General features: G+C 63.4%; 1 long non-coding RNA gene across 1 annotated transcript; it reads right to left on the bottom strand.

Annotated features, from left to right (window-relative positions):
* Window positions 1-1,887: 1,887 nt before the first annotated feature.
* Window positions 1,888-26,932, bottom strand: LOC132209246 (uncharacterized). The gene is made up of 4 exons (XR_009445340.1): window positions 26,835-26,932; window positions 25,798-25,875; window positions 23,897-23,994; window positions 1,888-1,958 (listed from the first exon to the last, which is right to left on the bottom strand). It is a non-coding gene; the product is annotated as an uncharacterized LOC132209246 (long non-coding RNA).
* Window positions 26,933-27,093: the final 161 nt, after the last annotated feature.

The following is a 27,093-nucleotide window of genomic DNA, read 5'->3' as shown; positions in this document are numbered from 1 at the left end:
GGGAGGGAGAGAACGTGAGAGGGAGGGGGGAGAGAACGTGAGAGGGAGGGAGGGAGAGAACGTGAGAGGGAGGAGGAGAGAATGTGAGAGGAGGGAGGGAGGGGGGAGAGAACGTGAGAGGGAGGGAGAGAACGTGAGAGGGAGGGAGAGAATGTGAGAGGGAGGGAGGGAGGGGGGAGAGACGTGAGAGGGAGGGAGAGAACGTGAGAGGGAGGAGGGAGGAGAGAATGTGAGAGGGAGGGAGGGAGGGGGGAGAGAACGTGAGAGGGAGGAGAGAACGTGAGAGGGAGGGAGAGAACTGAGAGGGAGGGGGGAGAGAATGTGAGAGGGAGGGAGGGAGAGACCAGGAGAGAAGTGGCGGGGTGAGAATGTGAGAGGGAGGGGAGAGAACGTGAGAGAGAGGGAGGGAGAGAACGTGAGAGAGAGGGAGGGAGAGAACGTGAGGGGGAGAGAACGGGAGAGAATGTTGCGGGGAGAGAACATGAGAGGGAGGGGGGTAGAGAACGTCAGGGATGGGGGGGAGAACATGAGAGGGAGGCGGGAGAGAACGTGAGAGGGAGGGAAGGAGAGAACGTGAGCGGGAGGGAGGGAGAGAACGTGAGAGGGAGAGAATGTCGGGGGAGAGAATGTGAGAGAGAGGGAGGGAGAGAACATGGCGAGAGAATGTGGGGGGGCAGAGAACATGAGAGGGAGCGGGGGGAGAACATGGGGGAGAGAACATGAGAGGGAGGGAAGGAGAGAACGTGAGAGGGAGGGAAGGAGAGAACGTGAGAGGGAGTGGGGAGAGAACGTGAGAGGGAGGGAGAGAACGTGAGAGGGAGGGAGAGAACATGAGAGGGAGCGGGGGGAGAACGTGAGAGGGAGGGAGAGAACGTGAGAGGAGTGGGAGAGAACGTGAGAGGGAGGGGGGAGAGAACGTGAGAGGGAGGTGAGGAGAGACATGAGAGGGAGCGGGAGAGAACATGGGGGAGAGAACATGAGAGGGAGTGGGGAGAGAACGTGAGAGGGCGAGATGTGGGGGGGCAGAGAATGTGAGAGAGCGGGGGGAGAAAGTGTGACGGGGGAGAGACAGAAAGAACATGGGTGTGAGGGAGAGTGCGGAGGGAGTGATGGACGGGGAGGGTGCGGAGGAGTGAGGGACGGGGAGGGTGTGGAGGGAGTGAGGGACGGGGAGGGAGTGAGGGACGGGATGGAGTGAGGGACGCGGAGGTAGTGAGGGACGGGGAGGGTGCGGAGGGAGTGAGGGACGGGGAGGGAGTGAGGGACGGGGATGGAGTGAGGGACGCGGAGGTAGTGAGGGACGGGGAGGGTGCGGAGGGAGTGAGGGACGGGGAGGGAGTGAGGGATGGGGAGGGTGCGGAGGGAAGTGAGGACGGGGAGGGAGCGGAGGAGTGAGGGACGGGGAGGGAGCGGAGGGAGTGAGGGCACCTACTTGGTGATCTGGGTGAGGAACCCATCAATCTTTGTCGACTGTTGGTCATTGACTCGAAGACCTTCTCTGAAACAGGGACAGCAGGGAATCAGAGAGTGGCCTCTTATGCTGCAGCTCATCATCACCTCCTCGAGGGGCCGAGTGGTCAGCACATCAACCCAGGGGTGTGGGGGGGGGGGGGGGTGACGGGGATAGGGAGGCGGTAACGGGGGGAGATGGAGGGGGGGTGACCGTTCTGCCCATCGATGCCATGTTGTCCCCACTCCCTTCTGTCTGCCGTTTCTCCTATTCCTGCTCCATCCTTTGGAATGTCCCTCTGAAGTGGTTTCGCCCTCATCCCCCCCCCCTTCCCCCCTCACACCCCTTCCCCACCTCCTCCCCATCTCGCCCCCCCCGCCCCGTGCCCGCCCCGTGCCCCCCCCCCCCGGTATTTGAGTGGCACCCAGAGCCCATGTACCTGCACAGCGACTCCAAAGTTGTTCCCATCTTCAATCTTCGGAATCTGCAGTTGTATCCAGAGGCTGACCTGGGAAAGTCGGGGTGGGGGTGCGGGAACGGGGCGGGCATTTCAATCAGGCTGTTTGACTGCAGCACCGTCGCACAGAAACCCTCGCCACCCCCAACACCTGGGGTACTAGGATGGGGCCGGGCAGAGTGGGTCATGGAATTCTAAGGCATGGTCCTGGAGGGAACGTGTGAGAGGGGTGTGTGTGTGTGAGAGTGGTGTGTGTGTGTGTGTGTGTATGTGTGCGCGTGTGAGTGTGTGCGTGAGTGTGCGTGCGTGTGAGTGTGCGTGCGTGTGAGTGTGCGTGCGTGTGAGTGTGCGTGCGTGTGAGTGTGAGTGCGTGTGAGTGAGTGCGTGTGAGTGAGTGTGAGCGTGCGTGTGTGTGAGTGTGCGTGTGTGTGAGTGTGCGTGTGTGTGAGTGTGCGTGTGTGTGAGTGTGCGTGTGTGTGAGTGTGCGTGTGAGTGTGCGTGTGAGAGCGCGTGTGTGAGCGCGTGTGTGTGAGCGCGTGTGTGTGAGCGCGTGTGTGTGAGCGCGTGTGTGTGAGCGCGCGCATGTGAGCGCGCGCGTTGTGTGCGAGCGCGCGTGTGCGAGCGCGCGTGTGTGTGAGTGCGTGTGAGTGAGTGTGAACGTGTGAGTGTGTGAGTGTGCGTGTGTGTGCGTGTGTGTGCGTGTGTGTGAGTGTGCGTGTGTGAGCGCGTGTGTGAGCGCGTGTGTGAGCGCGTGTGAGCGCGTGTGTGTGAGCGCGTGTGTGTGAGCGCGTGTGTGTGAGCGCGTGTGTGTGAGCGCGTGAGTGTGAGCGCGTGAGTGTGAGCGCGTGAGTGTGAGCGCGTGTGTGTGAGCGCGTGAGTGTGAGCGCGCGTGTGTGAGCGCGCGTGTGTGAGCGCGCGTGTGTGACCGCGCGCGTGTGAGCGCGCGCGTGTGTGCGAGCGCGCGTGTGTGCGAGTGCGTGTGTGTGAGTGCGTGTGAGTGAGTGTGAACGTGTGTGAGTGTGAACGTGTGAGTGTGTGAGTGTGGCGTGTGTGTGTGTGCGTGTGTGTGAGTGTGCGTGTGTGAGCGCGTGTGTGAGCGCGTGTGTGAGCGCGTGTGTGAGCGCGTGTGTGAGCGCGTGTGAGCGCGGTGTGTGTGAGCGCGTGTGTGTGAGCGCGCGTGTGTGAGCGCGCGAGTGTGAGCGCGCGAGTGTGAGCGCGCGCGAGTGAGCGCGCGCGTGTGCGAGCGCGCGTGAGTGTGAGCGCAGTGAGTGCGAGCGCGCGTGTGCGAGCGCGCGTGTGTGTGAGTGCGTGCGTGTGAGTGAGTGTGAACGTGTGAGTGTGTGAGTGTGTGTGTGTGCGTTGTGTGTGTGTGCGCGTGTGTGTGCGCGTGTGTGTGCGCGTGTGTGAGCGCGTGTGTGAGCGCGTGTGTGTGAGCGCGTGTGTGTGAGTGCGCGCGTGTGTGCGAGCGCGCGTGCGTGTGAGTGTGTGAGCGTGTGAGTGTGCGTGCGTGTGAGTGTGCGTGTGTGTGAGTGCGTGTGAGTGAGTGTGAGCGTGTGAGTGTGTGAGCGTGTGAGTGTGTGAGCGTGTGAGTGTGCGTGTGTGTGAGTGTGCGTGTGTGTGAGTGCGTGTGTGTGAGTGTGTGTGTGTGAGTGTGCGTGTGTGTGAGTGCGTGTGGTGTGAGTGCGTGTGTGTGAGCGCGTGTGTGAGCGCGCGTGTGAGCGCGTGTGTGTGAGCGCGTGTGTGAGCGCGCGTGTGAGCGCGTGAGTGTGAGCGCGTGAGTGTGAGCGCGTGAGTGTGAGCGCGTGTGTGAGAGCGCGTTGTGAGTGCGTGAGTGAGTGTGCGTGCGTGTGAGTGTGCGTGCGTTTGAGTGCGTGTGTGTGAGTGCGTGTGAGTGAGTGTGTGAGTGTGCGTGTGTGTGAGTGCGCGTGTGTGAGCGCGTTTGTGAGCGCGTGAGTGTGAGCGCGTGAGTGTGAGCGCGTGAGTGTGAGCGCGTGAGTGTGAGCGCGTGAGTGTGAGCGCGCGTGTGTGAGCGCGCGTGTGTGAGCGCGCGTGTGTGAGCGCGCGTGTGTGTGAGCGCGTGTGTGTGCGCGCGTGGTGTGCGGAGCGCGCGTGTGTGTGAGCGCGTGTGAGTGTGTGAGCGCGCGTGTGTGTGAGCGCGCGTGTGTGAGCGCGCGCGTGTGAGCGCGCGCGTGTGAGAGCGCGCGCGTGTGTGAGCGCGTGAGTGTGAGCGCGTGAGTGTGAGCGCGTGAGTGTGAGCGCGCGCGTGTGAGCGCGCGCGTGTGTGAGCGCGTGAGTGTGAGCGCGTGAGTGTGAGCGCGTGAGTGTGAGCGCGTGAGTGTGAGCGCGTGAGTGTGAGCGCGTGAGTGTGAGCGCGCGTGTGTGAGCGCGCGTGTGCGTGAGTGCGTGTGTGTGAGTGCGTGTGAGTGAGTGTGAACGTGTGAGTGTGTGAGTGTGTGTGTGTGCGTTTGTGTGAGTGTGCGTGTGTGTGAGTGTGCGTGTGTGAGCGCGTGTGTGTGAGCGCGCGTGTGTGTGAGCGCGCGTGTGTGCGAGCGCGCGTGCGTGCGAGTGTGTGAGCGTGTGAGCGTGTGAGTGTGCGTGTGTGTGAGTGTGCGTGTGTGTGCGTGTGTGTGTGTGCGAGCGCGCGTGTGTGTGAGTGAGTGTGAGCGTGTGAGTGTGTGAGTGTGTGAGCGTGTGAGCGTGTGAGCGTGTGAGCGTGTGAGCGTGTGAGTGTGTGAGCGTGTGAGTGTGCGTGTGTGTGAGTGTGCGTGTGTGTGAGTGTGCGTGTGTGTGAGTGTGCGTGGGTGTTGTGAGCGTGTGTGTGAGCGTGTGTGTGAGCGCGTGTGTGAGCGCGTGTGTGAGCGCGCGTGAGTGCGCGCGTGTGAGTGCGCGCGTGTGTGCGAGCGCGCGGTGTGAGTGAGTGTGAGCGTGTGAGTGTGTGAGCGTGTGAGTGTGTGAGCGTGTGAGTGTGTGAGCGTGTGAGTGTGCGTGTGTGTGAGTGCGTGTGTGTGAGCGCGTGTGTGAGCGCGTGTGTGCGATGCGCGCGTGAGTGTGAGCGCGGTGAGTGTGAGCGCGTGAGTGTGAGCGCGTGAGTGTGAGCGCGTGAGTGTGAGCGCGTGAGTGTGAGCGCGTGTGAGTGCGTGAGCGCGTGTGAGTGCGTGAGCGAGTGTGCGTGCGTGTGAGTGTGCGTGCGTGTGAGTGTGCGTGCGTGTGAGTGTGCGTGCGTGTGAGTGCGTGAGTGTGAGTGCGTGAGTGTGAGTGCGTGAGTGTGAGTGCGTGAGTGTGAGTGCGTGAGTGTGAGTGCGTGAGTGAGTGTGCGTGCGCGTGAGTGCGCGTGCGCGTGAGTGTGAGTGCGTGAGTGTGAGTGCGTGAGTGTGAGTGCGTGAGTGTGAGTGCGTGAGTGTGAGCGCGTGAGTGAGTGTGCGTGCGTGTGAGAGTGCGTGCGTGTGAGTGCGTGCGTGTGAGTGTGAGCGCGTGTGTGTGAGCGCGTGTGTGTGAGCGCGTGAGTGTGAGCGCGTGAGTGTGAGCGCGTGAGAGTGCGTGCGTGTGAGTGTGCGTGCGTGTGAGCGCGCGTGTGTGAGCGCGCGTGTGTGAGCGCGCGTGTGTGAGCGCGCGAGTGTGAGCGCGCGAGTTTGAGCGCGTGAGAGTGCGTGTGTGAGTGTGCGTGCGTGTGAGTGCGTGTGAGCGCGTGTGAGTGTGAGTGAGTGTGAGTGCGTGAGTGTGAGTGCGTGAGTGTGAGTGCGTGAGTGTGAGAGTGTGAGTGTGTGCATGTGAGTGCGCGTGCGTGTGAGTGCGCGTGCGTGTGAGCGTGTGAGTGTGAGCGAGTGTGAGTGTGAGTGCGTGTGAGTGTGAGTGCGTGAGTGTGAGTGCGAGTGCGTGTGAGTGTGCGTGCGTGTGAGTGTGCGTGCGTGTGAGTGTGCGTGCGTGTGAGTGAGTGCGTGTGAGTGAGTGCGTGTGAGTGAGTGCGTGTGTGGGTGCGTGTGTGGGTGCGTGTGTGGGTGCGTGTGTGGGTGCGTGTGTGAGTGCGTGTGTGAGTGCGTGTGTGTGAGCGTGTGTGTGAGAGTGTGAGTGTGTGCATGTGAGTGCGCGTGCGTGTGAGTGCGCGTGCATGTGAGCGTGTGAGTGTGAGCGAGTGTGAGTGTGAGTGCGTGTGAGTGTGAGTGCGTGAGTGTGAGTGCGAGTGCGTGTGAGTGCGCGTGCGTGTGAGTGTGCGTGCGTGTGAGTGTGCGTGCGTGTGAGTGAGTGCGTGTGAGTGAGTGCGTGTGAGTGAGTGCGTGTGTGGGTGCGTGTGTGGGTGCGTGTGTGGGTGCGTGTGTGGGTGCGTGTGTGGGTGCGTGTGTGGGTGCGTGTGTGGGTGCGTGTGTGAGTGCGTGTGTGTGAGCGTGTGTGTGAGCGTGTGTGTGAGCGTGAGTGTGCGTGTGTGAGTGTGCGTGTGTGAGTGTGCGTGTGTGAGTGTGCGTGTGTGAGTGTGCGTGTGTGAGTGTGCGTGTGTGAGAGTGCGTGTGTGAGAGTGCGTGTGTGTGAGTGCGTGTGTGTGAGTGCGTGTGTGTGAGCGTGTGTGTGTGCGTGCGTGTGAGTGCGTGCGTGAGAGTGCGTGCACGTGTGGGAGTGTGCGTGTGTGTGAGTGCGTGTGTGTGAGTGCGTGTGTGTGAGTGCGTGTGTGTGAGTGCGTGTGTGTGAGTGCGTGTGTGTGAGCGCGTGTGTGTGAGCGCGTGTGTGTGAGCGTGCGCGTGTGTGAGAGTGCGCGTGTGTGTGAGTGCGCGTGTGTGTGAGTGCGCGTGTGTGTGAGTGCGCGCGTGTGAGAGTGCGCGCGTGTGAGAGTGCGCGCGTGTGAGAGCGCGCGCGTGTGAGAGCGCGCGCGTGTGAGAGCGCGCGCGTGTGAGAGCGCGCGCGTGTGAGCGCGCGTGCGTGTGAGCGCGCGTGTGTGAGCGCGCGTGTGTGAGCGCGCGTGTGTGAGCGCGCGTGTGTGAGCGCGCGTGTGTGAGCGCGTGTGAGTGTGAGTGCGTGTGAGTGTGCGTGTGAGTGTGAGTGTGAGTGCGTGTGTGAGTGCGTGTGTGTGAGCGTGTGTGTGAGCGTGTGAGTGTGTGAGCGTGCGTGTGTGTGAGTGCGTGTGTGTGAGTGCGTGTGTGTGAGTGCGTGTGTGAGAGTGCGTGTGTGAGAGTGCGTGTGTGAGAGTGCGTGTGTGAGAGTGCGTGTGTGTGAGTGCGTGTGTGTGAGTGCGTGTGTGTGAGTGCGTGTGTGTGAGTGCGCGTGTGTGAGTGCGCGTGTGTGAGTGCGCGTGTGTGAGTGCGCGTGTGTGAGTGCGCGTGTGTGAGTGCGCGTGTGTGAGTGCGTGTGTGTGAGTGCGTGTGTGAGTGCGTGTGTGCGTGTGTGTGTGAGCGTGTGTGTGTGAGCGTGTGTGTGTGAGCGTGTGTGTGTGAGCGTGTGAGTGCGTGCGTGAGAGTGCGTGCACGTGTGGGAGTGTGCGTGCGTGAGTGCGTGTGTGAGAGTGCGTGTGTGAGAGTGCGTGTGTGTGAGTGCGTGTGTGTGAGTGCGTGTGTGTGAGCGCGTGTGTGTGAGCGCGTGTGTGTGAGCGCGTGTGCGTGAGCGCGTGTGCGTGCGTGTGAGTGCGTGCGCGTGTGGGAGCGTGCGCGTGTGTGAGCGTGCGCGTGTGTGAGCGTGCGCGTGTGTGAGCGTGCGCGTGTGTGAGAGTGCGCGTGTGTGAGAGTGCGCGTGTGTGAGCGCGCGTGTGTGCGAGCGCGCGTGCGTGCGAGTGTGTGAGCGTGTGAGCGTGTGAGTGTGCGTGTGTGTGAGTGTGCGTGTGTGTGAGTGTGCGTGTGTGTGTGTGCGAGCGCGCGTGTGTGTGAGTGAGTGTGAGCGTGTGAGCGTGTGAGTGTGTGAGCGTGTGAGTGTGTGAGCGTGTGAGTGTGTGAGCGTGTGAGTGTGTGAGCGTGTGAGCGTGTGAGTGTGTGAGCGTGTGAGTGTGCGTGTGTGTGAGTGTGCGTGTGTGTGAGTGTGCGTGTGTGTGAGTGTGCGTGTGAGTGTGCGTGTGAGTGTGCGTGTGTGTGAGCGTGTGTGTGAGCGTGTGTGTGAGCGCGTGTGTGAGCGCGCGTGTGTGAGCGCGCGCGTGTGAGCGCGCGCGCGTGAGTGCGCGCGTGAGTGCGCGCGTGAGTGCGCGCGTGTGAGTGCGCGCGTGTGTGCGAGCGCGCGTGTGAGTGAGTGTGAGCGTGTGAGTGTGTGAGCGTGTGAGTGTGTGAGCGTGTGAGTGTGTGAGCGTGTGAGTGTGCGTGTGTGTGAGTGCGTGTGTGTGAGCGCGTGTGTGAGCGCGCGTGTGAGCGCGTGTGTGCGAGCGCGCGTGAGTGTGAGCGCGTGAGTGTGAGCGCGTGAGTGTGAGCGCGTGAGTGTGAGCGCGTGAGTGTGAGCGCGTGAGTGTGAGCGCGTGTGAGTGCGTGAGCGCGTGTGAGTGCGTGAGCGAGTGTGCGTGCGTGTGAGTGTGCGTGCGTGTGAGTGTGCGTGCGTGTGAGTGCGTGAGTGTGAGTGCGTGAGTGTGAGTGCGTGAGTGTGAGTGCGTGAGTGTGAGTGCGTGAGTGTGAGTGCGTGAGTGAGTGTGCGTGCGCGTGAGTGCGCGTGCGCGTGAGTGTGAGTGCGTGAGTGTGAGTGCGTGAGTGTGAGTGCGTGAGTGTGAGTGCGTGAGTGTGTGTGCGTGCGTGTGAGAGTGCGTGCGTGTGAGTGCGTGCGTGTGAGTGTGAGCGCGTGTGTGTGAGCGCGTGTGTGTGAGCGCGTGAGTGTGAGCGCGTGAGTGTGAGCGCGTGAGAGTGCGTGCGTGTGAGTGTGCGTGCGTGTGAGCGCGCGTGTGTGAGCGCGCGTGTGTGAGCGCGCGTGTGTGAGCGCGCGTGTGTGAGCGCGCGAGTGTGAGCGCGCGAGTTTGAGCGCGTGAGAGTGCGTGTGTGAGTGTGCGTGCGTGTGAGTGCGTGTGAGCGCGTGTGAGTGTGAGTGCGTGAGTGTGAGTGCGTGAGTGTGAGTGCGTGAGTGTGAGTGCGTGAGTGTGAGTGCGTGAGTGTGAGAGTGTGAGTGTGTGCATGTGAGTGCGCGTGCGTGTGAGTGCGCGTGCGTGTGAGCGTGTGAGTGTGAGCGAGTGTGAGTGTGAGTGCGTGTGAGTGTGAGTGCGTGAGTGTGAGTGCGAGTGCGTGTGAGTGTGCGTGCGTGTGAGTGTGCGTGCGTGTGAGTGTGCGTGCGTGTGAGTGAGTGCGTGTGAGTGAGTGCGTGTGAGTGAGTGCGTGTGTGAGTGCGTGTGTGGGTGCGTGTGTGGGTGCGTGTGTGGGTGCGTGTGTGGGTGCGTGTGTGGGTGCGTGTGTGAGTGCGTGTGTGAGTGCGTGTGTGTGAGCGTGTGTGTGAGAGTGTGAGTGTGTGCATGTGAGTGCGCGTGCGTGTGAGTGCGCGTGCGTGTGAGCGTGTGAGTGTGAGCGAGTGTGAGTGTGAGTGCGTGTGAGTGTGAGTGCGTGAGTGTGAGTGCGAGTGCGTGTGAGTGCGCGTGCGTGTGAGTGTGCGTGCGTGTGAGTGTGCGTGCGTGTGAGTGAGTGCGTGTGAGTGAGTGCGTGTGAGTGAGTGCGTGTGTGGGTGCGTGTGTGGGTGCGTGTGTGGGTGCGTGTGTGGGTGCGTGTGTGAGTGCGTGTGTGAGTGCGTGTGTGAGTGCGTGTGTGTGAGCGTGTGTGTGAGCGTGTGTGTGAGCGTGAGTGTGCGTGTGTGAGTGTGCGTGTGTGAGTGTGCGTGTGTGAGTGTGCGTGTGTGAGAGTGCGTGTGTGAGAGTGCGTGTGTGAGAGTGCGTGTGTGTGAGTGCGTGTGTGTGAGTGCGTGTGTGTGAGTGCGTGTGTGTGAGTGCGTGTGTGTGAGTGCGTGTGTGTGAGTGCGTGTGTGTGAGCGCGTGTGTGTGAGCGCGTGTGTGTGAGCGCGTGCGCGTGTGTGAGAGTGCGCGTGTGTGTGAGTGCGCGTGTGTGTGAGTGCGCGCGTGTGAGAGTGCGCGCGTGTGAGAGTGCGCGCGTGTGAGAGTGCGCGCGTGTGAGAGCGCGCGCGTGTGAGAGCGCGCGCGTGTGAGAGCGCGCGCGTGTGAGAGCGCGCGCGTGTGAGAGCGCGCGCGTGTGAGCGCGCGTGCGTGTGAGCGCACGTGTGTGAGCGCGCGTGTGTGAGCGCGTGTGAGTGTGACTGAGTGAGTGTGAGTGCGTGTGAGTGTGAGTGCGTGTGAGTGTGAGTGCGTGTTAGTATGAGTGCGTGTGAGTGTGAGTGCGTGTGAGTGTGAGTGCGTGTGAGTGTGCGTGTGAGTGTGAGTGTGAGTGCGTGTGTGAGTGCGTGTGTGTGAGCGTGTGTGTGAGCGTGTGAGTGTGTGAGTGTGCGTGTGTGAGTGTGCGTGTGTGAGTGTGCGTGTGTGTGAGTGCGTGTGTGTGAGTGCGTGTGTGAGAGTGCGTGTGTGAGAGTGCGTGTGTGAGAGTGCGTGTGTGAGAGTGCGTGTGTGAGAGTGCGTGTGTGTGAGTGCGTGTGTGTGAGTGCGTGTGTGAGTGCGTGTGTGCGTGTGTGTGTGAGCGTGTGTGTGTGAGCGTGTGTGTGTGAGCGTGTGTGTGTGAGCGTGTGAGTGCGTGCGTGAGAGTGCGTGCACGTGTGGGAGTGTGCGTGCGTGAGTGCGTGTGTGAGAGTGCGTGTGTGAGAGTGCGTGTGTGTGAGTGCGTGTGTGTGAGTGCGTGTGTGTGAGTGCGTGTGTGTGAGTGCGTGTGTGTGAGTGCGTGTGTGTGAGCGCGTGTGTGTGAGCGCGTGTGTGTGAGCGCGTGTGCGTGAGCGCGTGTGCGTGCGTGTGAGTGCGTGCGCGTGTGGGAGCGTGCGCGTGTGTGAGCGTGCGCGTGTGTGAGCGTGCGCGTGTGTGAGCGTGCGCGTGTGTGAGAGTGCGCGTGTGTGAGTGCGCGTGTGTGAGTGCGCGTGTGTGAGTGCGCGTGTGTGAGTGCGCGTGTGTGAGTGCGTGAGTGTGAGCGCGTGAGCGCGCGTGTGTGAGCGCGCGTGTGTGAGCGCGCGTGTGTGAGCGCGCGTGTGTGAGCGCGCGAGTGTGAGCGCGCGAGTGTGAGCGCGTGAGCGCGCGAGTGTGAGCGTGCGTGCGTGTGAGTGTGCGTGCGTGTGAGTGTGCGTGCGTGTGAGTGCGAGTGCGTGTGAGTGTGAGTGCGTGAGTGTGAGAGTGTGCGTGCGTGTGAGTGTGTGCGTGTGAGTGCGCGTGCGTGTGAGCGTGTGAGTGTGAGTGCGTGTGAGTGTGAGTGCGTGTGAGTGTGAGTGCGTGTGAGTGTGAGTGAGTGTGAGTGCGTGAGTGTGAGTGCGTGAGTGTGAGTGCGTGAGTGTGAGTGCGAGTGCGTGTGAGTGCGAGTGCGTGTGAGTGTGCGTGCGTGTGAGTGTGCGTGCGTGTGAGTGTGCGTGCGTGTGAGTGAGTGCGTGTGAGTGAGTGCGTGTGTGGGTGCGTGTGTGGGTGCGTGTGTGGGTGCGTGTGTGAGTGCGTGTGTGAGTGCGTGTGTGTGAGCGTGTGTGTGAGCGTGTGTGTGAGCGTGTGTGTGAGCGTGAGTGTGCGTGTGTGAGTGTGCGTGTGTGAGTGTGCGTGTGTGAGTGTGCGTGTGTGAGTGTGCGTGTGTGAGAGTGCGTGTGTGAGAGTGCGTGTGTGAGAGTGCGTGTGTGAGAGTGCGTGTGTGTGAGTGCGTGTGTGTGAGTGCGTGTGTGTGAGTGCGTGTGTGTGCGTGCGTGTGAGTGCGTGCGTGAGAGTGCGTGCGTGTGGGAGTGTGCGTGTGTGTGAGTGTGCGTGTGTGTGAGTGCGTGTGTGTGAGCGCGTGTGTGTGAGCGCGTGTGTGTGAGCGCGTGTGCGTGCGCGTGAGTGCGTGCGCGTGTGTGAGAGTGCGCGTGTGTGTGAGTGCGCGTGTGTGTGTGAGTGCGCGTGTGTGTGAGTGCGCGCGTGTGTGAGTGCGCGCGTGTGTGAGTGCGCGCGTGTGAGAGTGCGCGCGTGTGAGAGTGCGCGCGTGTGAGAGTGCGCGCGTGTGAGAGTGCGCGCGCGTGAGAGTGCGCGCGTGTGAGAGTGCGCGCGTGTGAGAGTGCGCGCGTGTGTGTGCGCGCGCGTGTGTGTGCGCGCGCGTGTGAGTGCGCGCGCGTGTGAGTGCGCGCGCGTGTGAGAGCGCGCGCGTGTGAGAGCGCGCGCGTGTGAGCGCGCGTGCGTGTGAGCGCGCGTGCGTGAGCGCGCGTGTGTGAGCGCGCGTGTGAGCGCGTGTGAGTGTGAGCGCGTGAGTGTGAGCGCGTGAGTGTGAGCGCGTGTGAGTGTGAGCGCGTGTGTGAGTGCGTGTGTGAGTGCGTGTGTGAGTGCGTGTGTGTGAGCGTGTGTGTGAGTGCGTGTGTGAGTGCGTGTGTGTGAGCGTGTGTGTGAGCGTGTGTGTGAGCGTGTGTGTGAGCGTGTGTGTGAGCGTGTGTGTGAGCGTGTGAGTGTGCGTGTGTGAGTGTGCGTGTGTGAGAGTGCGTGTGTGTGAGTGCGTGTGTGTGAGTGCGTGTGTGAGAGTGCGTGTGTGAGAGTGCGTGTGTGTGAGTGCGTGTGTGTGAGTGCGTGTGTGTGAGTGCGTGTGAGCGTGTGCGTGTGAGCGTGTGTGTGTGAGCGTGTGTGAGTGTGAGCGTGTGTGTGTGAGCGTGTGTGTGTGAGCGTGTGTGTGTGTGAGCGCGTGTGAGCGAGTGTGAGTGAGTGTGAGTGTGAGTGCGTGTGAGTGTGAGTGCGTGTGAGTGTGAGTGCGTGTGAGTGTGAGTGCGTGTGAGTGCGAGTGCGAGTGCGTGTGAGTGTGAGTGCGTGTGTGAGTGCGTGTGTGTGAGCGTGTGTGTGAGCGTGTGTGTGTGCGTGTGTGTGAGCGTGTGTGTGAGCGTGTGAGTGTGCGTGTGTGTGAGTGCGTGTGTGAGAGTGCGTGTGTGAGAGTGCGTGTGTGAGAGTGCGTGTGTGTGAGTGCGTGTGTGTGTGAGCGTGTGTGTGTGAGCGTGTGTGTGTGAGCGTGTGTGAGAGTGCGTGCGTGAGAGTGCGTGCACGTGTGGGAGTGTGCGTGCGTGAGTGCGTGTGTGAGAGTGCGTGTGTGAGAGTGCGTGTGTGAGAGTGCGTGTGTGAGAGTGCGTGTGTGAGAGTGCGTGTGTGTGAGCGCGTGTGTGTGAGCGCGTGTGTGTGAGCGCGTGTGTGTGAGCGCGAGTGCGTGCGCGTGTGGGAGCGTGCGCGTGTGGGAGCGTACGCGTGTGTGAGCGTGCGCGTGTGTGAGAGTGCGCGTGTGTGAGAGCGTGCGTGTGTGAGTGCGTGCGTGTGTGAGAGTGCGTGTGTGTGAGCGCGTGTGTGTGAGCGCGTGTGTGTGAGTGCGTGCGTGTGTGTGAGCGCGTGTGTGTGAGCGCGTGTGTGTGAGCGCGTGTGTGTGAGCGCGTGTGTGTGAGCGCGTGTGTGTGAGCGCGTGTGTGTGAGCGCGAGTGCGTGCGCGTGTGGGAGCGTGCGCGTGTGGGAGCGTACGCGTGTGTGAGCGTGCGCGTGTGTGAGAGTGCGCGTGTGTGAGTGCGTGCGTGTGTGAGTGCGTGCGTGTCTGAGTGCGTGCGTGTGTGAGTGCGTGCGTGCGTGTGTGCGTGCGTGCGTGAGTGCGTGCGTGTGTGAGTGCGTGCGTGTGTGAGTGCGTGCGTGTGTGAGTGCGCGCGTGTGTGAGTGCGCGCGTGTGTGAGTGCGCGCGTGTGTGAGTGCGCGCGTGTGTGAGTGCGCGCGTGTGTCAGTGCGCGCGTGTGTGAGTGCGCGCGTGTGTGAGTGCGCGCGTGTGTGAGTGCGCGTGTGTGTGAGTGTGCGTGTGTGTGTGTGCGTGTGTGTGAGTGCGCGTGTGTGAGCGCGTGTGTGAGCGCGCGTGTGAGCGCGTGTGTGTGAGCGCGTGTGTGAGCGCGCGTGTGTGAGCGCGTGTGAGCGCGCGCGTGTGAGCGCGCGCGTGTGAGTGTGTGCGAGCGCGCGTGAGTGTGAGTGCGTGAGTGTGAGCGCGTGAGTGTGAGCGCGTGAGTGTGAGCGCGTGAGTGTGAGCGCGTGAGTGTGAGCGCGTGTGTGAGAGCGCGTGTGAGTGCGTGAGTGAGTGTGCGTGCGTGTGAGTGTGCGTGCGTGTGAGTGCGTGCGTGTGAGTGCGTGTGAGTGAGTGTGAACGTGTGAGTGTGTACGTGTGAGTGTGTGAGTGTGCGTGTGTGTGTGCGTGTGTGTGAGTGTGCGTGTGTGAGCGCGTGTGTGAGCGCGTGTGAGCGCGTGAGTGTGAGCGCGTGAGTGTGAGCGCGTGAGTGTGAGCGCGCGTGTGTGAGCGCGCGTGTGTGAGCGCGCGTGTGTGAGCGCGCGTGTGTGAGCGCGTGTGTGAGCGCGTGTGTGAGCGCGTGTGTGAGAGCGCGCGTGTGTGAGCGCGCGTGTGTGAGCGCGCGCGTGTGTGCGAGCGCGCGTGTGTGTGAGTGCGTGTGTGTGAGTGCGTGTGAGTGAGTGTGAACGTGTGAGTGTGTGAGTGTGCGTGTGTGTGTGTGCGTGTGTGTGAGTGCGCGTGTGTGAGCGCGTGTGTGAGCGCGTGTGAGCGCGTGTGTGTGAGCGCGTGAGTGTGAGCGCGTGAGTGTGAGCGCGTGAGTGGAGCGCGTGAGTGTGAGCGCGCGAGTGTGAGCGCGCGAGTGTGAGCGCGCGAGTGTGAGCGCGCGAGTGTGAGCGCGCGAGTGTGAGCGCGCGAGTGTGAGCGCGCGTGTGTGAGCGCGCGCGAGTGAGCGCGCGCGTGTGCGAGCGCGCGCGTGTGCGTGCGGGCGTGAGTGTGAGCGCGTGAGTGTGAGCGCGTGAGTGTGAGCGCGCGTGTGTGAGCGCGCGTGTGTGAGCGCGCGTGTGTGAGCGCGCGTGAGTGAGTGTGAACGTGTGAGTGTGTGAGTGTGCGTGTGCGTGCGCGCGTGTGTGTGAGCGCGCGAGTGTGAGCGCGCGAGTGTGAGCGCGCGAGTGTGAGCGCGCGAGTGTGAGCGCGCGTGTGTGCGTGAGCGCGTGAGTGTGAGCGCGTGAGTGTGAGCGCGTGAGTGTGAGCGCGTGAGTGTGAGCGCGTGAGTGTGAGCGCGCGTGTGTGAGTGCGTGTGAGTGAGTGTGAACGTGTGCGTGTGTGTGAGTGTGCGTGTGTGAGCGCGTGTGTGAGCGCGTGTGTGTGAGCGCGTGTGTGTGAGCGCGTGTGTGCGAGCGCGCGTGCGTGTGAGCGTGTGAGCGTGTGAGCGTGTGAGCGTGTGAGTGTGCGTGTGTGTGAGTGTGCGTGTGTGTGAGTGTGCGTGTGTGTGAGTGCGAGTGAGCGCGCGCGTGTGAGCGAGCGTGTGTGTGAGTGCGTGTGTGTGAGTGCGTGTGAGTGAGTGTGAGCGTGTGAGTGTGCGTGTGTGTGAGTGTGCGTGTGTGCGAGCGCGCGTGTGTGCGAGTGCGTGTGAGTGTGCGTGTGTGTGAGTGTGCGTGTGTGTGAGTGTGCGTGTGTGTGAGTGTGCGTGTGTGTGAGTGTGCGTGTGTGTGAGTGTGCGTGTGTGTGAGTGCGAGTGAGCGCGCGCGTGTGAGCGAGCGTGTGTGTGAGTGCGTGTGTGTGAGTGCGTGTGAGTGAGTGTGAGCGTGTGAGTGTGCGTGTGTGTGAGTGTGCGTGTGTGCGAGCGCGCGTGTGTGCGAGTGCGTGTGAGTGTGCGTGTGTGTGAGTGTGCGTGTGTGTGAGTGTGCGTGTGTGTGAGTGTGCGTGTGTGTGAGCGCGCGTGTGAGCGCGCGTGTGAGTGTGAGCGCGTGAGTGTGAGCGCGTGAGTGTGAGCGCGTGTGTGAGAGCGCGTGTGAGTGCGTGAGTGAGTGTGCGTGCGTGTGAGTGTGCGTGCGTGTGAGTGTGCGTGAGTGTGAGTGCGTGAGTGTGAGTGCGTGAGTGTGAGTGCGTGAGTGTGAGTGCGTGAGTGTGAGTGCGTGAGTGAGTGAGTGTGCGTGCGTGTGAGTGTGCGTGCGTGTGAGTGTGCGTGCGTGTGAGTGTGCGTGCGTGAGTGTGAGTGCGTGAGTGTGAGCGCGTGAGTGCGAGCGCGTGAGTGTGAGCGCGTGAGTGAGTGTGCGTGCGTGTGAGAGTGCGTGCGTGTGAGTGTGAGCGCGTGTGTGTGAGCGCGTGTGTGTGAGCGCGTGAGTGTGAGCGCGTGAGTGTGAGCGCGTGAGTGTGAGCGCGTGAGTGTGAGCGCGTGAGAGTGCGTGCGTGTGAGTGTGCGTGCGTGTGAGCGCGCGTGTGTGAGCGCGCGAGTGTGAGCGCGCGAGTGTGAGCGCGTGAGAGTGCGTGTGTGAGTGTGCGTGCGTGTGAGTGTGCGTGCGTGTGAGTGTGCGTGCGTGTGAGTGTGCGTGCGTGTGAGTGCGTGTGAGCGTGCGTGTGAGTGTGAGTGCGTGCGTGTGAGTGTGCGTGCGTGTGAGTGCGTGTGAGCGTGTGAGTGCGTGTGAGCGTGCGTGTGAGTGTGAGTGCGTGTGAGTGTGAGTGCGTGAGTGTGAGTGCGTGAGTGTGAGAGTGCGTGAGTGTGAGAGTGCGTGCGTGTGAGTGTGCGTGCGTGTGAGTGCGTGTGAGTGTGAGCGAGTGTGAGTGTGAGCGAGTGTGAGTGTGAGCGCGTGTGAGTGTGAGCGCGTGTGAGTGTGCGTGCGTGTGAGTGTGCGTGCGTGTGAGTGTGCGTGCGTGTGAGTGTGCGTGCGTGTGAGTGAGTGCGTGTGAGTGAGTGCGTGTGAGTGAGTGCGTGTGTGAGTGCGTGTGTGGGTGCGTGTGTGGGTGCGTGTGTGAGTGCGTGTGTGTGAGCGTGTGTGTGAGCGTGTGTGTGAGCGTGTGTGTGAGCGTGTGTGTGCGTGTGTGAGAGTGCGTGTGTGAGAGTGCGTGTGTGAGAGTGCGTGTGTGAGAGTGCGTGTGTGAGAGTGCGTGTGTGAGTGCGTGTGTGTGAGTGCGTGTGTGTGAGTGCGTGTGTGTGAGTGCGTGTGTGTGAGCGTGTGTGTGTGCGTGCGTGTGTGTGCGTGCGTGTGAGTGCGTGCGTGAGAGTGCGTGCACGTGTGGGAGTGTGCGTGTGTGTGAGTGTGCGTGTGTGTGAGTGCGTGTGTGTGAGCGCGTGTGTGTGAGCGCGTGTGTGTGAGCGCGTGTGCGTGCGCGTGTGTGAGAGTGTGCGTGTGTGTGAGTGTGCGTGTGTGCGAGCGCGCGTGTGTGCGAGTGCGTGTGAGTGTGCGTGTGTGTGAGTGTGCGTGTGTGTGAGTGTGCGTGTGTGTGAGTGTGCGTGTGTGTGAGTGTGCGTGTGTGTGAGCGCGCGTGTGAGCGCGCGTGTGAGTGTGAGCGCGTGAGTGTGAGCGCGTGAGTGTGAGCGCGTGTGTGAGAGCGCGTGTGAGTGCGTGAGTGAGTGTGCGTGCGTGTGAGTGTGCGTGCGTGTGAGTGTGCGTGCGTGTGAGTGTGCGTGAGTGTGAGTGCGTGAGTGTGAGTGCGTGAGTGTGAGTGCGTGAGTGTGAGTGCGTGAGTGTGAGTGCGTGAGTGAGTGAGTGTGCGTGCGTGTGAGTGTGCGTGCGTGTGAGTGTGCGTGCGTGTGAGTGTGCGTGCGTGAGTGTGAGTGCGTGAGTGTGAGCGCGTGAGTGCGAGCGCGTGAGTGTGAGCGCGTGAGTGAGTGTGCGTGCGTGTGAGAGTGCGTGCGTGTGAGTGTGAGCGCGTGTGTGTGAGCGCGTGTGTGTGAGCGCGTGAGTGTGAGCGCGTGAGTGTGAGCGCGTGAGTGTGAGCGCGTGAGTGTGAGCGCGTGAGAGTGCGTGCGTGTGAGTGTGCGTGCGTGTGAGCGCGCGTGTGTGAGCGCGCGAGTGTGAGCGCGCGAGTGTGAGCGCGTGAGAGTGCGTGTGTGAGTGTGCGTGCGTGTGAGTGTGCGTGAGTGTGAGTGCGTGAGTGTGAGTGCGTGAGTGTGAGTGCGTGAGTGTGAGTGCGTGAGTGTGAGTGCGTGAGTGAGTGAGTGTGCGTGCGTGTGAGTGTGCGTGCGTGTGAGTGTGCGTGCGTGTGAGTGTGCGTGCGTGAGTGTGAGTGCGTGAGTGTGAGCGCGAGTGCGAGCGCGTGAGTGTGAGCGCGTGAGTGAGTGTGCGTGCGTGTGAGAGTGCGTGCGTGTGAGTGTGAGCGCGTGTGTGTGAGCGCGTGTGTGTGAGCGCGTGAGTGTGAGCGCGTGAGTGTGAGCGCGTGAGTGTGAGCGCGTGAGTGTGAGCGCGTGAGAGTGCGTGCGTGTGAGTGTGCGTGCGTGTGAGCGCGCGTGTGTGAGCGCGCGAGTGTGAGCGCGCGAGTGTGAGCGCGTGAGAGTGCGTGTGTGAGTGTGCGTGCGTGTGAGTGTGCGTGCGTGTGAGTGTGCGTGCGTGTGAGTGTGCGTGCGTGTGAGTGCGTGTGAGCGTGCGTGTGAGTGTGAGTGCGTGCGTGTGAGTGTGCGTGCGTGTGAGTGCGTGTGAGTGCGTGTGAGCGTGCGTGTGAGTGTGAGTGCGTGTGAGTGTGAGTGCGTGAGTGTGAGTGCGTGAGTGTGAGAGTGCGTGAGTGTGAGACTGCGTGCGTGTGAGTGTGCGTGCGTGTGAGTGCGTGTGAGTGTGAGCGAGTGTGAGTGTGAGCGAGTGTGAGTGTGAGCGCGTGTGAGTGTGAGCGCGTGTGAGTGTGCGTGCGTGTGAGTGTGCGTGCGTGTGAGTGTGCGTGCGTGTGAGTGAGTGCGTGTGAGTGAGTGCGTGTGAGTGAGTGCGTGTGTGAGTGCGTGTGTGGGTGCGTGTGTGAGTGCGTGTGTGTGAGCGTGTGTGTGAGCGTGTGTGTGAGCGTGTGTGTGCGTGTGTGAGAGTGCGTGTGTGAGAGTGCGTGTGTGAGAGTGCGTGTGTGAGAGTGCGTGTGTGAGTGCGTGTGTGTGAGTGCGTGTGTGTGAGTGCGTGTGTGTGAGCGTGTGTGTGTGCGTGCGTGTGTGTGCGTGCGTGTGAGTGCGTGCGTGAGAGTGCGTGCACGTGTGGGAGTGTGCGTGTGTGTGAGTGTGCGTGTGTGTGAGTGCGTGTGTGTGAGCGCGTGTGTGTGAGCGCGTGTGTGTGAGCGCGTGTGCGTGCGCGTGTGTGAGAGTGCGCGTGTGTGAGAGTGCGCGTGTGTGAGAGTGCGCGTGTGTGTGAGTGCGCGTGTGTGTGAGTGCGCGCGTGTGAGAGTGCGCGCGTGTGAGAGTGCGCGCGTGTGAGAGTGCGCGCGTGTGAGAGTGCGCGCGTGTGAGAGTGCGCGCGTGTGAGAGTGCGCGCGTGTGAGAGTGCGCGCGTGTGAGAGTGCGCGCGTGTGAGAGTGCGCGCGTGTGAGAGTGCGCGCGCGTGTGAGTGCGCGCGCGTGTGAGAGCGCGCGCGTGTGAGAGCGCGCGCGTGTGAGAGCGCGCGCGTGTGAGAGCGCGCGCGTGTGAGAGCGTGAGTGTGAGCGCGCGTGTGTGAGCGCGCGTGTGTGAGCGCGCGTGTGTGAGCGCGCGTGTGTGAGCGCGCGAGTGTGAGCGCGCGAGTGTGAGCGCGCGTGTGAGCGCGTGAGTGTGCGTGCGTGTGAGTGTGCGTGCGTGTGAGCGTGCGTGTGAGTGTGGAGTGCGTGAGTGTGAGAGTGTGCGTGCGTGTGAGTGCGCGTGCGTGTGAGCGTGTGAGTGTGAGCGAGTGTGAGTGTGAGTGCGTGTGAGTGTGAGTGCGTGAGTGCGTGTGAGTGTTCGTGCGTGTGAGTGTGCGTGCGTGTGAGTGTGCGTGCGTGTGAGTGAGTGCGTGTGAGTGAGTGCGTGTGAGTGAGTGCGTGTGTGAGTGCGTGTGTGGGTGCGTGTGTGTGAGCGTGTGTGTGAGCGTGTGTGTGAGCGTGAGTGTGCGTGTGTGAGAGTGCGTGTGTGAGAGTGCGTGTGTGAGTGCGTGTGTGTGAGCGTGCGTGTGTGCGTGCGTGTGAGTGCGTGCATGAGAGTGCGTGCACGTGTGGGAGTGTGCGTGTGTGTGAGTGTGCGTGTGTGTGAGTGGCGTGTGTGTGAGTGCGTGTGTGTGAGCGCGTGTGTGTGAGCGCGTGTGTGTGGAGCGCGTGTGTGTGAGTGCGCGTGTGTGTGAGTGCGCGTGTGTGTGAGTGCGCGTGTGTGTGAGTGCGTGTGTGAGTGCGCGCGTGTGAGAGTGCGCGCGTGTGAGAGTGCGCGCGTGTGAGAGTGCGCGCGTGTGAGAGTGCGCGCGTGTGAGAGTGCGCGCGTGTGAGAGTGCGCGCGTGTGAGAGTGCCGCGCGTGTGTGTGCGCGCGTGTGTGAGTGCGCGCGCGTGTGAGAGCGCGCGCGTGTGAGAGCGCGCGCGTGTGAGAGCGCGTGCGTGTGAGAGCGCGGTGCGTGTGAGCGCGCGTGCGTGTGAGCGCGCGTGTGTGAGCGCGCGTGTGTGAGCGTGCGTGTGTGAGCGCGTGTGAGTGTGAGCGCGTGTGAGTGTGAGCGCGTGTGAGTGTGAGCGCGTGTGAGTGTGAGCGCGTGTGAGTGTGAGCGCGTGTGAGTGTGAGGCGCGTGTGAGTGTGACTGAGTGAGTGTGTGTGTGAGTGCGTGTGAGTGTGAGTGCGTGTGTGAGAGTGCGTGTGTGTGAGTGCGTGTGTGTGAGTGCGTGTGTGTGAGTGCGTGTGTGTGAGTGCGTGTGTGTGAGTGCGTGTGAGCGTGTGTGTGTGAGCGTGTGTGTGTGAGCGTGTGTGTGTGAGCGTGTGTGTGTGAGCGTGTGTGAGTGCGTGCGTGTGAGTGCGTGCGTGAGAGTGCGTGCACGTGTGGGAGTGTGCGTGCGTGAGTGCGTGTGCGTGAGTGCGTGTGTGAGAGTGCGTGTGTGAGAGTGCGTGTGTGAGAGTGCGTGTGTGTGAGCGCGTGTGTGTGAGCGCGTGTGTGTGAGCGCGTGTGTGTGAGCGCGTGTGTGTGAGCGCGTGTGAGTGCGTGCGCGGTGGGGAGCGTGCGCGTGTGGGAGCGTGCGCGTGTGTGAGCGTGCGCGTGTGTGAGAGTGCGCGTGTGTGAGAGTGCGCGTGTGTGAGAGTGCGCGTGTGTGAGAGTGCGCGTGTGTGAGAGTGCGCGTGTGTGTGAGTGCGCGTGTGTGAGAGTGCGCGTGTGTGAGAGTGCGCGTGTGTGAGTGCGTGCGTGTGTGAGTGCGTGCGTGCGTGAGTGCGTGCGTGCGTGAGTGCGCGCGTGCGTGAGTGCGCGCGTGCGTGATTGCGCGCGGTGCGTGATTGCGCGCGTGCGTGATTGCGCGCGTGTGTGAGTGGCGCGCGTGTGTGAGTGCGCGCGTGTGAGAGTGCGCGCGTGTGAGAGTGCGCGCGTGTGAGAGTGCGCGCGTGTGAGAGTGCGCGCGTGTGAGAGTGCGCGCGTGTGAGAGTGCGCGCGTGTGAGAGTGCGCGCGTGTGAGAGTGCGCGCGTGTGAGAGTGCGCGCGTGTGAGTGCGTGCGAGTGTGAGTGCGTGCGTGTGTGAGTGCGTGCGTGTGTGAGTGCGCGCGTGTGTGAGTGCGCGCGTGTGTGAGTGCGCGCGTGTGTGAGTGCGCGCGTGTGTGAGTGCGCGCGTGTGTGAGTGCGCGCGTGTGTGAGTGCGCGCGTGTGAGAGTGCGCGCGTGTGAGTGCGCGTGTGTGTGTGCGCGCGTGTGTGAGTGAGTGTGAGCGTGTGTGTGTGAGCGTGTGTGTGTGAGCGTGTGTGTGTGAGCGTGTGTGTGTGAGCGTGTGTGAGTGCGTGCGTGTGAGTGCGTGCGTGAGTGCGTGTTGAGAGTGCGTGTTTGAGAGTGCGTGTGTGAGAGTGCGTGTGTGAGAGTGCGTGTGTGAGAGTGCGTGTGTGTGAGTGCGTGTGTGTGAGTGCGGTGTGTGTGAGCGCGTGTGTGTGAGCGCGTGTGTGTGAGCGCGTGTGCGTGCGTGTGAGTGCGTGCGCGTGTGGGAGCCGTGCGCGTGTGGGAGCGTGCGCGTGTGTGAGCGTGCGCTGTGTGTGAGAGTGCGCGTGTGTGAGAGTGCGCGTGTGTGAGTGCGTGAGTGTGAGGCGGCGTGAGTGTGAGCGCGTGAGTGTGAGCGCGTGAGAGTGCGTGCGTGTGAGGTTCGTGCGTGTGAGCGCGCGCGTGTGAGCGCGCGTGTGTGAGCGCGCGAGTGTGAGCGCGTGAGAGTGCGTGTGTGAGTGTGCGCGCGTGTGTGAGTGAGTGTGGAGAGTGTGTGTGTGAGAGTGTGTGTGTGAGCGTGTGTGTGTGAGCGTGTGTGTGTGAGCGTGTGTGTGTGAGCGTGTGTGTGTGAGCGTGTGTGAGTGCGTGCGTGTGAGTGCGTGCGTGAGAGTGCGTGCACGTGTGGGAGTGTGCGTGCGTGAGTGCGTGTTTGAGAGTGCGTGTGTGAGAGTGCGTGTGTGTGAGTGCGTGTGTGTGAGCGCGTGTGTGTGAGCGCGTGTGTGTGAGCGCGTGTGTGTGAGCGCGTGCGTGTGAGTGCGTGCGCGTGTGGGAGCGTGCGCGTGTGGGAGCGTGCGCGTGTGTGAGCGTGCGCGTGTGTGAGAGTGCGCGTGTGTGAGAGTGCGCGTGTGTGAGAGGTGCGCGTGTGTGAGTGCGTGAGTGTGAGTGCGCGAGTGTGAGCGCGTGAGTGTGAGCGCGTGAGTGTGAGCCGCGTGAGAGTGCGTGCGTGTGAGTGTGCGTGCCGTGTGAGCGCGCGCCGTGTGAGCGCGCGCGTGTGAGCGCGCGTGTGTGAGCGCGCGAGTGTGAGCGCGTGAGAGTGCGTGTGTGAGTGTGCGTGCGTGTGAGTGTGCGTGCGTGTGAGCGTGCGTGTGAGTGTGTGTGAGTGTGAGTGCGTGAGTGTGAGAGTGTGCGTGCGTGTGAGTGTGTGCATGTGAGTGCGCGTGCGTGTGAGTGCGCGTGCGTGTGAGCGTGTGAGTGTAAGCGAGTGTGAGTGCGTGTGAGTGCGAGTGCGTGTGAGTGCGTGTGAGTGTGCGTGCGTGTGAGTGTGCGTGCGTGTGAGTGAGTGCGTGTGAGTGAGTGCGTGTGAGAGTGCGTGTGTGTGAGCGTGTGTGTGAGCGTGTGTGAGTGCGTGTGTGTGAGCGTGTGTGTGAGCGTGTGTGTGAGCGTGTGTGTGCGTGTGTGAGTGTGCGTGTGTGAGTGTGCGTGTGTGAGAGTGCGTGTGTGAGAGTGCGTGTGTGAGAGTGCGTGTGTGAGTGCGTGTGTGTGAGTGCGTGTGTGTGAGCGTGGTGTGTGTGCGTGCGTGTGAGTGCGTGCGTGAGAGTGCGTGCACGTGTGGGAGTGTGCGTGTGTGTGAGTGTGCGTGTGTGTGAGTGTGCGTGTGTGTGAGTGCGTGTGTGTGAGTGCGTGTGTGTGAGTGCGTGTGTGTGAGCGCGTGTGTGTGAGCGCGTGTGTGTGAGCGCGTGTGTGTGAGCGCGTGTGCGTGCGCGTGAGTGAGAGTGCGCGTGTGTGTGAGTGCGCGTGTGTGTGAGTGCGCGTGTGTGTGAGTGCGCGCGTGTGAGAGTGGCGCGCGTGTGAGAGTGCGCGCGTGTGAGAGTGCGCGCGTGTGAGAGTGCGCGCGTGTGTGTGTGCGCGTGTGTGTGCGCGCGTGTGTGAGTGCGCGCGCGTGTGAGAGTGCGCGCGTGTGAGAGTGCGCGCGTGTGAGTGCGCGTGTGTGTGTGAGTGCGCGCGTGTGTGAGTGCGCGCGTGTGAGAGTGCGCGCCGTGTGAGAGTGCGCGCGTGGAGAGTGCGCGCGTGTGAGTGCGCGTGTGTGTGTGCGCGTGTGTGTGCGCGCGTGTGTGAGTGCGCGCGCAGTGTGAGTGAGTGTGAGAGTGTGTGTGTGAGGGATTCGATAGGTGAGGGTGGGCGGGGAGAGACCGTTTGGGATGGGATGGTGAGGCAGATGGCTGAAGGTTTCCTGAGGGTCTGGTTGAACGGGGGGCCTGTGGCGTGGACTGGATCCCGGGTCCTGGGTGAAGAGGAGCCCGTGTTGGGGGAGTGACGGGGGCTGGGGGTGATCCCGGACGGTGGGGAGGGGGGGGGGTGTGGTGGCGGCGATGGTAGATCCCGGATCCCGGAGGATCTGTCACAGACTCACGATGCTGCTGCTCTCCTTCAGGATCCTGATCTCCGCTTTAATCCTGGTGATCAGAGCCGAGATCCTCTCATTGCTCGGGATGGGGCCGCAGGGGGGGCCTGGAAACAGACCGGGGTCGGGGGGGATGGTCCGTCAGTCACAGATCAGGAGCAGTTCAATCCCCCCCCCGACCCCTCACACCCCCATCACCCCGACCCCCCATCACCCCGACCCCTCTCCCCCCCCTCACCCCGACCCCTCACACCCCCATCACCCCGACCCCTCTCCCCCCATCACCCCGAGCCCTCTCTCCCCCATCACCCCGACCCCCCATCACCCCCGACCCCTCTCCCCCCCCACACCCCGACCCCTCACACCCCCATCACCCCGACCCCTCTCCCCCCATCACCCCGAGCCCTCTCCCCCCATCACCCCGACCCCCCATCACCCCGACCCCTCTCCCCCCCCACACCACCGACCCCTCACACCCCTCACACCCCATCACCCCGACCCCTCTCCCCCCATCACCCCGACCCCTCTCCCCCCATCACCCCGACCCCTCTCCCCCCATCACCCCGACCCCTCTCCCCCCATCACCCCGAGCCCTCTCCCCCCATCACCCCGACCCCCCATCACCCCGACCCCTCTCCCCCCCCACACCCCCGACCCCTCACACCCCCATCACCCCGACCCCTCACACCCCTCACACCCCATCACCCCGACCCCTCTCCCCCCCATCACCCCGACCCCTCACACCCCCCATCACCCCGACCCCTCTCCCCCCCTCACCCCGACCCCTCTCACCCCCCCTCACCCCGGACCCCTCTCACCCCCCTCACCCCGACCCCTCTCACCCCCCTCACCCCGACCCCTCACACCCCATCACCCCGACCCCTCTCCCCCATCACCCCGACCCCTCACACCCCTCACACCCCATCACCCCGACCCCTCTCCCCCCATCACCCCGACCCCTCACCCCCATCACCCCGACCCCTCTCCCCCATCACCCCGACCCCTCACCCCCATCACCCCCGACCCCTCACACCCCCATCACCCCGACCCCTCACACCCCATCACCCCGACCCCTCACACCCCCATCACCCCGACCCCTCACACCCCCATCACCCCGACCCCTCTCCCCCCATCACCCCGACCCCTCTCCCCCCATCACCCCGACCCCTCTCCCCCCATCACCCCGACCCCTCTCCCCCCATCACCCCGACCCCTCTCCCCCATCACCCCGACCCCTCTCCCCCCATCACCCCGACCCCTCTCCCCCCATCACCCCGACCCCTCTCCCCCCATCACCCCGACCCCTCTCCCCCCATCACCCCGACCCCTCTCCCCCCATCACCCCGAGCCTCACCCCCCATCACCCCGACCCCTCCCCCCACCCCTCACACTCCCCTCACACTCCCCTCACCCCGAGCCCTCACCCTCACCCCCCAATGCCCCCCTGCCCACCTCCCCAAACCCTCACACCCCACTGGCCCCTCACCCCTCCCGGCCCCTCACCCCCCCGACCCTTCACTCCCCCCGACACCCCGCGACCCCCCTACTCCCTGCGACCCCATACACACCCCCGACCCCACCGGCAACCCGCCATCCGCCGCCACCCCCCTCCCCCGCCGGGCCGTGTGCACAGCAAGATCCTGAGGAAGTGGCCCCTGCCCAAGACTCCCTGGCTCTGCCCGTGGCCTAGTGATGGTCCCGTCCCCAAAACCAGGGTCGGGGGGGTGTCGGAGGGGGGGGAATACTATCCTCTCCTTCACCTCCCCTCACTCCCTCGTTCCCACTCTCACACCACCACCAAACCACCCCCCACCACCGCACCCCCGATCCAGGGTGTAGGCCCAGGAGAGCTGGGCGCTAGGGAAATGAAGCAGGTGGGAATTAGAACAGCCAATCCCATTCGGGCTTACCCTCATCCTCATCCTCTTTTTCTTCTTCTCCTCCTTCTCGTTCCCTTTCTCCTTCTTTGCTTCTTCTCTCTTCTTTCTCTGTAGGTGGGGGGTAGGAAAAGGTGTCCTTGGCTGGAATTTTTCCCGAGGAGGCGGGCACGGGGCAGAGACGCGGGCGAATCTCGGAGACTCGGTCGGGAGTCACGGTTTTTCCGAAGCCGCGCAGTTTTTCCGACAGAGGCGCGCTGGGGACGGTGACGCTCCGAAAGGACGGAGCTGGGAATCACGTTAGGGATAGTCGTTCGGGAAATTGAATGCGGGAATGATTGGTTGGGGGGGTGCGTTTGGGGTTTGGCTAAAGCTGGATGGGTTTACGCTGCGAAAGGTTTTGGGGCCACGTATCCAAGCAGAGATAGACCAGGAATGAGGGCAGCCCAGGGAATGTTCGCACAGCTGATCCCAGGGATGGGGGGACTGTCTGATGAGGGATAGGTCAGTTGGTCAGGATACGGAGACCAGGAACCGTACACGGTGTTCCCGGTGGGATAGGGAGAGACCAGGAACTGTACACAATGCTCCCGGTGGGATAGGGAGAGACCAGGAACTGTACACAATGCTCCCGTGGGACAGGGAGAGACCAGGAACCATACACGGTGCTCCCGTGGGACAGGGAGAGACCGGGAACCATACACAGTGCTCCCGGTGGGACAGGGAGAGACTGGGAACCGTACGCGGTGCTCCCGGTGGGACAGGGAGAGACCGGGAACTGTACGCGGTGCTCGCGGTGGGATGGGGAGAGACTGGGAACTGTATGCGGTGCTCGCAGTGGGTTAGGGAGAGACCGGGAACGGTACGCGGCGCTCGTGGTGGGATGGGGAGAGACCGGGAACTGTACGCGGTGCTCGCGGTGGGACAGGGAGAGACGGGAAACTGTACGCGGCGCTCCCGGTGGGATGGGGAGAGACCGGGAACTGTACGCGGTGCTCCCGGTGGGATGGGGAGTATGACAGTGAATGCTGCGATGTTCGGGGTTTCCCTCCCCCTGCGCTGTAGCCTACCTCTTCCTCCTTCAGTTTATCCTTGATGGGATCAGGAATGGGAATATCGAGTTCCGCACGGATGTCCGTGGGATCTGGGATGTTGAGATCTCTGTCCTGTGGGAGGTTATGGGCAGAGGGTGAGTGAGAGGGGCTGGTCTCCCTTCACCACAGTGTCCACACGCACCCCCCCCCCCCGCCCCCCCGCCCGCAACCCCGACTCCGAGCGACTGTCTCCCCAGGTGCCCCCCCCCGCAACTCCCAGCCCCAACCCCCCCAC

Source organism: Stegostoma tigrinum, unplaced genomic scaffold (genome assembly GCF_030684315.1).
Source record: "Stegostoma tigrinum isolate sSteTig4 unplaced genomic scaffold, sSteTig4.hap1 scaffold_749, whole genome shotgun sequence".
Classification (NCBI taxonomy): domain Eukaryota; kingdom Metazoa; phylum Chordata; class Chondrichthyes; order Orectolobiformes; family Stegostomatidae; genus Stegostoma; species Stegostoma tigrinum.
This window is presented reverse-complemented; position numbering and strand designations above follow the sequence as displayed.